This window comes from Pseudopodoces humilis, chromosome 8 (genome assembly GCF_049639895.1).
Source record: "Pseudopodoces humilis isolate 2021_Gansu_Grassland_sample_001 chromosome 8, ASM4963989v1, whole genome shotgun sequence".
NCBI lineage: Eukaryota > Metazoa > Chordata > Aves > Passeriformes > Paridae > Pseudopodoces > Pseudopodoces humilis.
In genome coordinates this window covers 2,670,001-2,683,160 of record NC_142207.1, presented here as the reverse complement: position 1 = coordinate 2,683,160, position 13,160 = coordinate 2,670,001, and positions in this window count along the sequence as shown.

The window sequence follows — 13,160 nt, the reverse complement described above, 5'->3', positions numbered from 1 at the left end:
TTCCAGCATCTTCTCATTTTTTCAGACTTGGATAATTTAATTAATTTAAGTGTTGTCAATTGAAAAAACAGAAACCAGTAACCATCAGTCTTGCAGGAAATTTACTGACCCTCTGAAAATGTTTCTTAAAACATCTCCCATTTCCTTCTTCTACATCTCTAAAGTCTGACTGCACAATGATTTTCTTGACTCAACAACTTGTTGGTTTTATCAACTTCTAAAACTTCTACTTCTCGCTTTTAAAGGAGAACACCTTTATCTCTAGGATATTTTATTTTAGAAATTAATTCCTGAGATGACATTGTAGTAGATGTATTCATAAGAATACAGTAGTATTTTTTTTAAAAAATAGCTTAAATTCTGAAAGCACCTGTAGAGCTTTGTTTCTGCCAAAATTCATTATTTTTTTTTTGTTATCACCATTGGTTTGCCCTTTAAAAGCAAATCCACTATATTTTAATGAAATTATAACACTAATTTTTTTACATATATTCTAAGTATTCAATTTGTTTAAAGTGCTCATGAGGGTTTTTTTCCCCCTAGAGGTGACTCATTCTTCCTTTTTTATCAAATTATTCTATAGATTTTCAATACACTCATGCAGGATCCAGTCTAATCTAAACACAGGGTATTTTTGCAATTTCATTAAGATACAGAATGGAAGTGACTTTCTAGTTCTCTGTCAAGGCAGAACAGTTTTCAGATTGTCTTTTTTTTTAACACAGAAAACTTAAAATATCCTTTATCTTTACATTAATTCCTAATTTCCATATTGAAATGTTTCTGTTATTGTAGAATAATATTAAGGCAAAATAATAGATTTTAAATGACAAAATCCTCCTTCAAACCTCACCATAATGTCTCAGCTCATTGGGAATAATCTTCTCCACAGTGTGATATCGATAGCTGAATTCCAAATTAATATTCATCTGTAAAATTAGCACCAAAAGGTCATAATCTGGCTCCTGATGAGCATCCTGGTCTTCTCCTGGTGTCCAGAACATCCAGCCTACCACATCTGGAGCTTGACAATGTCATATACCAAATAGAGTTATGATCCCAAAATTTCCCCAGGGTTTCTGGTTTATTTTTAATTTTTTTTTTTCAACGTGAAGAAGTGCAAACAATTTATTTCCAAATGGGAAGAATGTTTTTTTCAATTTAAAATGACAACTAACTCAAAATATTGTTCAAATACGTGTGGAAAAAGCTTTCCAAAACACTCTCCCATCATAAATGATGACATTCGTTTTGAGTGGAATGACATCTTTTCTTTACCCAGAAATTATGGTTTAATTTTTATACCTCAAAAATATATTAAAATATTCATTTAAAATTTTAAATCTCTTTTTTTTAAGTAGCAGTGAAGCAAACATTAGAAAAGACTCTTTTTAATTTTTAAAAAACAAACAAAAAAAAATTTTTGCAGTTCTATTTTCTAGTTGCAGGATAAAAGTCTCCTTTTATAAACATTTAACTGATAATTATAAGGGAGTAAGGACAGCTGAAGACAGAAAGACGTGGAGAAAAAAAGGAAGTTACATTGGTTTAGTTGTAAAAAATATTTATTATTTTATTACTATAGCTTAGGCATCCTGGAGTGAGTCATGGCAGATGCTCTACAAAGCCAAGCAGGGACACAGAGTCTCCAGAAGCCACCACTGAAATCTCTTTTTCCTACAAAATCCCTCTGCCCCAGAGCAGATGTCAGGCTGGTAATACACCAAAGACACCAAGAGCAAAGAGAAGTTAATTACTCAGACTGGTTCCTACTACAGAAAAGAAAATAGGAAACTTTTTAACAAGTTTTGTAGCAAACGTGGATGCTCTCATCATGTTTTTAGCCCAGAGTTTCACTCCTTGGTGTTGCAGAACCTCTCTGCAGCACCAAGCAAGGATTTGGGACATGAACCCTCAAACCCTCCCCAAGAACTCCCAATTCAACAAAAACTGACACAGAATAGGATATTAATTATTTTTCCCCCATATAGCTTGATGGTGCCTTCTTATACTCTTATGTTTTAGTATGTTTATTGGCAAATAAATAAAATTAATAAAAATATTAAAAGGTATGTTTTTAGTAGCGCATCTTGCCCTGAAATAATGGAATGAAGGAGGGTTAGGTGAAACCACTTCCATTGTTTTCCATTTAAAAAAAAATTGAATAATTTTCTGTAAATGTCATCAAGAAAAGGACAAAAGCAAGAAAAAGGTTTAATCCTCATTGTCCTTTGAAATGTTTAATCTCAAAAATCATAAATTCATGCAACAGCTCTCTCTGCAGCCATGCATCCACATTCTCAGACAGATCTTGAATATTGAAAACCATACAGCTTTGTGTTCCCAAACTTGGAATTTTACATAGGAAAAATTAAAATGGTTTGGTTTGTTTTTAAAAATTTAATTTCTCAAACCTATTGCATATTGGAAAATTTATCATCATTCCTTGCCACAGAATTTCAGTTTTGTCCTGCTATCACTTCTGGGTGAAAAAGCTTTGATTAAGACATTTGCTTAGCTGTATGTGTTATAAACACCATGTGAGTTCTTCCCATATCCAAAGTCCAGCTTCCATACCCAATCATTTTCCATGGAGCGCTCTCCACTCATCTAAAACACAAAAGTTTCCAAGCCAAGAACACATTTCACTGCTCAAGACTGTTACTGAGAGGATATTTCCCTGCCATGTTCCGTGTCATCCCTCCTCATTCACAGTGACAGTGGGATGTCTTTTTCCTGTGCAGTCTAGAGAAACACTTGCTTTACGTGATCTGGAGTCTGTTCAGAAAGATGTTAAAACCAAGAAGTTAAAAGAAGCATTGGAAGAATTTCAAATAGGTGAAGGGGAATTTGTCCATCTGATGAGGAATGATGGTTCCACAACGTTCCCCCACGCGACATCTCCAGGGAGACAAAGCTCGGTTCGAGGTTTGCCACACGTGAATCAAGGAAATCCAGAGGCAGGATATCCTGATCATCCCTGACAACTGCATAACGAGACAGAGCAGTCCCAGGGCACGTGGCTGGATGTAATTGCACATCAACAAGCACTGCAGATGATAAACAGGAGAGCAGTGCAAAAATACACTGTGGTTGGCAGCTGTGGGTGAGGAGGAACTCTTGGCATACCCGAGCACAGAAGCTTTGGTGGAGGAGGATGACTTACCCAGGAGCTGCTTGTTTGTAACTTTGACAAGTGTTTTCTTTCAACGTGGATGATGTGCTTGAGCTAAATGTATTGTTACACCCAGATTGACAGCTCACATTTCCAGTCCTGTCCTTTTAGCTCACGAGCAGCGGGCGTGTGATGAAAGTCTAATGGCAGCAACACTTTTAGCATAACTCTGTGGAGGAAATATTTCCTGAAACGTTTGCCCAGCTTGGATACACCAACTGAAGTAAAAACAGCCAGTCCAGGATGAGAAGGTGATGTGATGGGTGAGTACATCACAACCACTGTCTCCTGATTATTGTGAAAGCTGAGGTGGCCAACAGAGCAAGGATATTGACAATTACTTTCATGTACTTCAGATGGGTTCAGCTTCTGTCCCACACACTTCTGAAGTGAGGTGAAATTCAGATAAAATATTCCAAGATCCATTTTCCTAATCAGAGTTTATCTGCCTGGCAGCTTAGATCCACTTAGAGCCTCCAAACCTGTGCAGACAGCACAGTGGAATTCCCTGCACAGAGAGGGCTTCACAAGAGCCGATGTTTGATATCCACATGGTCAGGAAAAATCCAAAAGACTCCGAATAAGCTTCCCAAAATCCCTCCTGAGCAGTGCTGGGCTTCACTTGGGAAATGCCCTCTCTGATAGGAAGGGCTGACCCAAGGTCCTGAGTAATTATGGATATTAAGGTTCCAATATAATTTTCTGAGCGTGGACATGTGATCACTGACGTGCTGGCCAAACACCAATTTGGATAATTATTTTGCCTACCTAAATGTCCCCGTTTTCATCGGAATTCTTCATTTCCAAAGCTGTTCTGCAGGGCTGTTGAGCGCTGTTAAACAGCTGCAATATCTCACCCCAGAGATGGCTGCATTTCAGTGGTGGGTGATGCTATCCAAAGAGTTTGAATATCAGTTTAATCACTTTGGCATCCTTCAGGAACAAAGTCACTATTTAAATGTAAGATTATTGTAGAGAATAAAATTGTCAATAAATGTAGTAATGTCTATCTCTAACTATAAGCAATTACAGAGCTAATCTCCGACTCTCAAAAAATAACACCAGATGGTATTTTTCAGAAAAGTCAAATGTAGAATATTATATTTTTTTGCATTTTTCAGTACATCATGATGGCAAATAATATTATGTGAATCCTGCAAGTACAAGAAAAATCTGCAAGTATAACATTCTTCTCTTCCAGCGAACATCCTGTGAATTCATAAATATTTACATTTTGCAAGTTATAATTATGTAGCACTGGAGGGAAAAAAAAAAAAAGTGACTGTACATACAAGTTTATAAAAGAACATTCATAAATTAAAAATGTGCATTGTTCTGAAAAATGATACCTAGTGTGTTTTCTGTGTCAGCCTGTCAAACCACGGGGTACCTTCCAACCTCTCCCTCAGCTGGGTAAAAAAATTACACTTTTAGGTTTGAACAACTATTGATCTCTTAGCGTTTTTACTATTAATAGTTTTAAATCATTGTGTGTGAAGTCATCACTGGAGGGATCTGTTAAAGCAGCAACAGAAGTTTGTATTGCACCAGGGATAATGCTCCTGCAGAAGTCGACAAGCAGAGATGCACTCGGAAAATTTTTGGAATTTTGTGGAAAAGCCCTCACCCACTTGCCTAAATTCAGACAGTTCAGTGCTATCCTGTCAGTCTTTTTTTAATTGGAATTTTGTATAGTTTTCCTGTTGCTGCAATTTATGTACTAAAGGATAATTTTAGTGTTAACGAATCTGAACTGCAGGAGAGTCCTGGAGCTGAATTTCAGTTGCAAGAACATAATTTTCTCAGCAACCAGCAAGAACTATTCACTGAAGACTATTTTTATTGAAGGAATTTTACCATTTTTGTTCATGAATAATCCATGAACAGATGTTGATTTTTACAAGTTCAGTTGTTATTTGAAATTGTTTGAATACTTTATACAAACATATTGCAACCTCTGGGTTATTTGTATTTTTTTTTTGTTTTATTACAATGTTCAACTATTCATTGTGAGATAGATTGTCTCCTCATAAAAATAAATCCTTACCAATGTAAAAACTAAAATGGTTGGACAGGTGACCTAGGTGTATTATTCATGATGTAAATTCTTTAAGGAAAAAAAAGTAAATTACTTTATGACCAGAAAAGTCAACTTTTGCAAACAGGAAAAAAGAGAGAAAGTTATTTGTACAAATGTTTAATACTGGCTGGAGGATGGTCAATCCTTCTATGAAAGTAAAAACTGGGCACAAGCATTCATGAAAATAGATAAGGATTTATGAATATGGGAGTGTTGATATCTTAAATAATAACTGTGAAATCACCTTTCCCTCTCTGTCTAAAGTATTTGCTCAGTTGTATTGTTGAGATAAAAACAAAAACACGGTGGCAGCACCTTTTTCTTGTCGGTGTTTTCAACCTGGGCTGCTTCTCCAATTTCCCTGGGCTCTTTCCCTGCAGGCAAATCATGCATTTCCTGCTCTTCCTTCTTTTCTAACATGCCAAATTTGCATCCACACCAGAGAGTTTATCACAGGAGAAGCCTGGGAACACCCCAGGTCACTTTTTAACCATAATTTTTACCTCATCAGCTTACATAATATTACCCAAACTCCAGACAAATGATGCCACATCTTACAAGGAGAAGAAAGTCACCAAAGAAATGTTTCCAAACCTGATTTGAGTATCCATACCTGAAGTCCTTTCACCTGCATTTACACAATATGAATCATTCCCTCTCATCCTTGGGTCAGATCCCTTTTAAGTGCCTTCCTGGCAGTCCTGACAGATATTTATTGAAAGGCTTATTATTTATAGGAGCTGCAACCTCCTGGTTTTCATAGAGTCATTTAGGTTGGAAAAATATCTAAGATCATAAAGTCCAAGTATTTTCCGACCATCTGTGGAAAATTTACATGGTTTTCTACACAAAAATAACTGGCCAAACTATGCTGATCTTCAGGTCTGTGTTCTGGGAAGTGATTAAGTGCTGAGAAACTACATTGAAGTAAAAGTTTTCAGTAGGACCATGGTGACAGAGAGGCGCTGGCTGTCCGCATTATTTAATAATTTGGGGAAGGCAGGTGGGCAGGTTGGCGGGATGTTTTCATTTCTGTTACCTTTCAGAGATTGTTTTTCAGATGATCTGAAACATCTGAAGCTGGTTGATGTTCTTGGCCCTGAGGAGCCTGGAGTGACAGCACCAGGGGAAATGGTTCCAGATGAAAGAGAGCAGGTTTAAATTGGATATTAGGAAGGAATTCCTAATAGGAATTCCTAAAAGGCTGTGAGGGTGCTGAGGCCCTGGCACAGGGTGCCCCTGGATCCCTGGAAGGGTCCAGTGCCAGGTTGGACAGGGCTTAGAGCAGCCTGGCATAGTGGAAGGTGTCCCTGCCCATGGTGGGGGTGGAATGGGATGACTTTAAAGGTCCATTCCAGCCCAGAACATTCCACAGTGATTCTACTCTTCAGCACCAGCTGAATACTCCTGACAGCCAGAGAGGAAAACTTAAAACTCAAATTATGAGCAAAATAGAGTCTTATGTTTATACCTGTAAAACAGGTTAAGATTGTTTCCTTTATATTGAATGCTTGGTCAGTTGGTAGCATTCTCCACGAAGCCACCATGAGATTTTTATTCCTGACTCTTTCCCTTTGCAGCATCTTCGTGGAAGCTGCAGTCCAAGCCATCAGTCCAGGTATGTTTATACACTACCACATATTTCAGCCTCTCAAATGTACTAATCCCCATAGTTGACAGCACTTATGTTGCAATGACCTGCAGTCATCTGATCAACTTTCTGAATACTTACCAGCTATAATCAAATATATTCTCATCTCTTATTTGAACAAATCAAACAGAAATTGAATACATTTTTTTTTATGAACACTAGCAATATGTTCTCTTCTCTGATAATTTTGACATTAAAATTCCATTTTAATAATCCCATCCTTCAGGCTTTGCAGACTCTTAAGGTATTAAAGCAAAAATTATCCTAAGCAGTTAGATTATAATGTATTTAAAGATTAGACATTTCATGTTGAATATTAACTGCTCCACTTCCCAGGGAAAAAAAAATAATGATGCAGGGTTTTTTTCTCACATAATTTATACATTTTTGATAGGTTGACTATACAAAGTTCAAACCTTTTATGAAAAAATACTACAAAATATACTCATGGTTCTGCATTGTATTAAAAAGCTGTATATAAAGGTATGAGCAAACATTTTTGCTGACATCATTAACATATTTTGATCCCTCAGAAATAGGCAAAATGGCTGTTCAACCTCAATGCAGCCTATCAGGCTTCAGACCTGAGACAAGATGTTAAAATATTTGCAGTCTAAGGAACTTTTATTTACATATCATGAAAGACAGGTCACACATTTGGACTTAAGGTGTCATAATTACATAAAATGGAGAAGCATTAGTAAATTACTCTGAAACAAAGCATATTATACAGAAAAAAATCATTTTTAACCTAATTCATAAGCATTTCATGTATTTGTCTAAATCATTACAATTCTTTATGAGCATTCCCCATCCCTAGAAGTGTCCAAGGCCAGGTTGGATGGAGATCTGAGCAACCTGGAAAGTTCCCCTGCCCGTGGCAGGGGGTGGGTTGATGGGTTTTAAGTCCCTTCCAAGCCAAATCATTCTGGGATTTTATGAATGCCCAAACACAGGTCTGAATTCAGAATAATCCCTCAGCCACAGCTCCTGACATGGGCATTGTCCCCTCACCACTTGCTGAGCAAAAGTTCCTCTTCACTGACTAAAATCTCCTGCTTTAAGCTCACCCACTGCCTTATTCTGAAATATTTTCTCTGCGTAGAAAAACCTTCACCTGCAGAGAAAATAACAAATTTTCTTACTTGAGGTCTTCCTTCCAAGTACAAACTTGCAACATGGCTCAAAAAGACACCAACCCTGCTAGTTCCCCCAGCAGCAGAGGGACCTGTGGAGCCCCTCCAGGGCTTCTCCTCCTCCAGGCAGCAGCACAGGGGGTTTCTCCTCTCTTTGTAAAAACAGGGAGAAAACCCCATGGTCCAAAGGAATCTTTTTCCATTGGTGGGTCAGCAACATCAGAGACAGCCTTTGTTTCCACACTGTGTGACCCCATAAATACACACCCCTCCCTGTGCTATTACTTCCTCATTTTTTAACAATGTGCTTGTGCTATAAGAAGCGTATTTTGGGCTGTTTCTGTGGAACATTTCACATCTTTTCTCTTTGTCCTTTTGCCTTGCCCTTCAATTTTGACCGTGATGGATCTAAGCATATTTAGGACATTAAGGGCAAACTAAATTGTTGTTTATACAGTTAAATGTAAAAAGCATAATGGTAGGGTAGTATCTATATTCTGGAAAATAAGTACACTTGTCTGATTTTTATTACATATCTTCTCTCCTGATGTGTACTGAGTAAATTGTGGGGTCTCTGCTGAAAATGCAACATGAAAGTTTAATTCATCTGCAGGATCTGTCAACCTGAGCATGCACTGAGCAACTGAAAACAAAGAGAAGGCACTTGTGCTTTAGGAGAGACACTCTAAGAATGCCTTAATGAACCCTGTGCCATCCCAGGGCTGGTGATAGGCATGAGTCATCTCCCTCATCAGCCTGAACCTGGCATCAGCACCTGCCCTAGCCCTGCAGGCAGCTCCTGGGGCATTGCCACCCCGAGGTAGGAGCTGAGAGAGAATCCCAGACTGGTTTGGGCTGGAAGGGACTTTTAAATCACCCCCTTCCATGGGTAGGGACATCTTCCACTCTCCCAGGTTGCTCCAAGGCTGCCCAACCTGCCTGTGGACACTTCCAGGGATCCAAGGGCAGCCACAGCTTCTCTGGTCAACCATGCTGGTGCCTCATCACCCTCATCCTTCCCTCAGTCAGGAATTTCCTTCTAACATCTCACCTAAACTCTCTTTGAAGCCTTGTCCTCCCTTGTCCAAGCCTTCCTTGACTTCTGGAAATTTTCCTACAGGAATTCCTGTGAAATCTGGAGACAAGGACCCAGGCAGGGTGTTTTCCAAGCAAGGCACACACGTCTGGTGGCCTGTGCGTGCAAGGGCCGCTAATCCACCCCCAGCTCCCTGACCTCACACACACATGCACTGCTCTGCCTGCACAGATGTTTTCTGATTAATAATGAGGTCACCCCCAATGCCAAAAAACACGGCCTTGTAGTTCTCCAACACTCTTGGAAAGCCACCGAGTGTTTAAAGGGGATGAAAATTTTAAATACAACATAAGTATAAAACACAATAAATCAAACGAATTTGTTTAGACGAAAAGCACTTTTTTGTTTTTGTCAGCACAGCAACTGTATATTCCACAATTATTGTAATGTTTTCTGACATAAAACTGCTGTATCTGACCCAGGACTCTGGTTACACCCCTTCTTGTTTTACAGGATGGCTCTTAAGAAAATGTCTGTATTTTAACATTTCCAAGGCTAAAATAGAAAACCAAAAATATGAAATTGGAAAGGGATAGTACACACCATTGGTCTATCTGTTCCTTGGTCACAATACCCCCCCCCAAAAAAAGCATTGAGAAAAGAGTGAAAAGGGCTCAATTCTTTGAATTTCTGCCCCAAAATGATGGGCAAAGCTGCAGAGACAACTGAAATGCCTGACCCTGAGCAAACCAGAGGAGAGACACGGCTGTGTCCCAGTCCCACTTCTCCCTTGAAAACGTCTTGGCATTGCCCTGTGACCATTCCACTCTCCTGCTTTTGCTTTGCCACTTTATATTTAACCATAAACTTTATATTCAGCCATAAACAACTTCAAGAGGTCCAAAGCCCAGCCCCAAACAGCTGAGTGTGGCTCCTACCATCATTTTTTTCGGTCCCTAAAGGCAGAGAGGCTTGGGAAGGGGAATGCCAGCGGAGACCAAGGGCTGGTCCCACCCCACCCAGGGAAGCAGGGGCTGGGGACCACGGAGCCATGGGAAAAGCAGCTCTTTTTCCAGGCTCGTGCAGCACCACCTATGGACAAAAAGACTGCATTTCTCTGGAGTATTTGGGAATGGCAGAGCCCCCCACCCTTGCTCCCGCTGTTCCCGCTGCCTGGAGCGCTCAGGGAGCAGCAGGGCTGCAGGCACTCTGCACCTCTTTGATTTAATCCAGAAAGAAATCTTGAGAAACCAAAGAAGGTGAACGAGAGTGAGCGTCTGGCGCTAAATCGCAAGGATCAAAGACCCAGAAAACCGAGTTTTGCATAAAAAGTCAGGCGATTCCCGAGGCCTCTTCGCCCAGAAGCAGGTGCCTCGATAAACAGTTTAATCTGGGGGTTTTCTGCCCTGATTCTGTTCCACAACACACAGACGTGAAATTGGAAATCACACTATTGCTAAGAAATAATACCCTGAGTGCTTGTGGCTTTCCCAGCTCCTTCTGCACGTTTCAGGCTCGGTGTGGTGTCGGAAGCCTGCGGAACCCCGGCGCTGCAATCTGGGATTTGCCAGGATAAATGTCTCAGGAACAGGGCTGCACGCAAGAATTTCAAGGTTTGGGTTTTTTTTTAAATTGTGTTTCTCTGCTTACAGAGAGAATCTTGGAAATGTGAAGTGCATCACACTGGGAGAGCTCCCGGTTTCCAGAGTATGGAGTGAATTGTGCCTTGGGATGTGAGGCATCCCATTCTCCTTAGTGCTGAACATAAAAGTGACAATTTTGCAGCACTGTGAGAAAGTGAAAATGGGAGCACAGAAAATAATAATTAAAAAAAAAAAAAGAAAATCAAAATTAATTTTCATATTTATAGAGCATCTGTTTCACAGAATATATTTTCATTTGTATTTCAGAAGAAAAATTTAGGGAAAAATCCCACAAAACCTCCCCAAATACAAACAGAAAACCTATGACTGAGATGGAAATCAAGTCCTAGACTCTAACACTTTTTGCAGAATTTAGATGTGGCTTGATATGGAGCTAATACAAAAGAACTCCTCTTGAACTGAAGTATTCTTGATGGACCTTTGTTCTACTGGCTGCTTTCCCAATTTCATTAATTGTAAAAATTTGGATGAGCACAAACTTAGAGCATTTGGGCTTTTAAATGCAGGATTTTCTGTTGCACTTTTTGCCAGTGAGTGAGAATGACATATCTTGAACTTCAAAGGTGTCTAAGCAATTAGAGATTCTCTGCAAGAGAAAATGCAGAGAGGAAAAAATAAAAAAAAAAGCCCCATTTTTGAGTAGTATTCTACAAATGCTGAATATTAAGCACGTTTTGAGAATATTTGTGTAGCATTAAGTGCACAGCTTGCTTTAAAACGATGAATAATTTGACTTTTCAGGATAGAAAGCGGTGCCGTGAGTCTCCTCTTGAGCCCATCTTTTATTTGTACAGCCCTATAACACCATGATTTCATGCTACATGTGTTGCTTGTTATATATCCTAAAAATTCAATTTTCTTATCCCAGAAGGAAGGAGCTATAAGTGAAAGCAGTCATTTGATCATAAAGTGTTGTCAACATGAAGGAAACCGCTTTTGAACGCTCTGCCACCACCCTTATTTGTGGCAATCATGCAAATCACTGCAAACTGGCCTGAAACCCGAGTTCCTTTGGGTTTGAGTGGAGCTACAGCAACGATGGGCACAAAAGGAAGGAGAAACAGCATCTGATAAATGTTTCTGTGAACATTTATCCCTGCCAAGACAGAAAAAAAAGTACACAAGTGGTGTTGCACCTACAGTGGTGGGATATATGAGTCTCTGAAATGGTGATCTCTATCTCAAAAACTATTTAAACAACCTCTGATAGGGCAGCCACTGTGGTTATAAGGCTTTCTTTTCCCAGAGTGATAGAGCACACTAAAATACCTTTTAAAACAAAGTGGATGTTATTGCTGACCGGATTCCTGATCCAGGGAATTTATTGTGCTCTATCTTTGCACAAGTTCTCCATTCTTCTCTACTTTTCTTTGTGTGTAACTTGTTTATCGGCCACAAAAGGGATTGTATTTTTTCCTTTTCATGAATAAGGTTCCCAGAATTTGAGGGTTTTAGCTGAAGGATGGTGGCAAACATCTAAAACTTTCACTGCCAGCAGCTCTTCAGTAAATGGCACTGTTTGAAATTGCTGTAGATCTTAGGGGTTTTATATTTGGATTGTTTTTTTTTCCAAATTCTCTAGAATAAAAAGATTTTTTATTATTTTCTTAAATAAATCTCTGCTAGTACTGCAATTCCCTTTAAAAAAAAAAAATCAAACATGGAAAATAAGTCCATCAAATGCTGGTGAAATAACAGCTGGCCCTGGCCCAATGCAGCCATGCAAGGCCACTTCAAACCACCCCTAAGCCCTCGCTTTCTCCTCCTCCAGAGATGCACTGGTGTGACAGGCTGACCTCCCTACCTAAGATTGGATATATTGATCCAGAAACTGCTCTTATCAACTATGACTGCTTCTGAGCTCTTGTGGGCATGTTATTACTGCTGAGAATTGAACTTTTGTCTCTCAGGCAGCGTTTCCAGACCCCTTTGGCACGGGGGGCGATTCCAGCGACCCAGAATGTCTTTTGTGCAGAGGCAAATATCAGAACATGATCTGTAATTAACAGCAATGAATTCTTAGTGACTTAAATACCCAGGGCACTCACATCAGCTGAAGGGCTAAAAGAAAAAATTATGTTATAGACTGGCCTTAACTGTTGTTAATTTTGTGACAGATGTGTGAGGGAAAACTTCACAAGACTCTCTCAGTCCCTACTTGTCCACTTTAAGATGCTTTTAAATAGAGAGAAAAATTACATGCACAGCACATTTTCAAGATTTTTATTTTGCTCTTAGAAGCAAGACTCCCAAACAATTTTATCAAATGCTCTGCTGGCCCTGGGAAGCCACAGGGTATAAGCTTAACACAGCCCCAGACATGCAGAGCCTCAGTGCTGCAGTGCTTGTGCTGAAGTCAGGGATGCTGATGGCAGGGGTTAAGCCAAACAGTTGTTTGAGCCTTGTTGGGATCAGGAT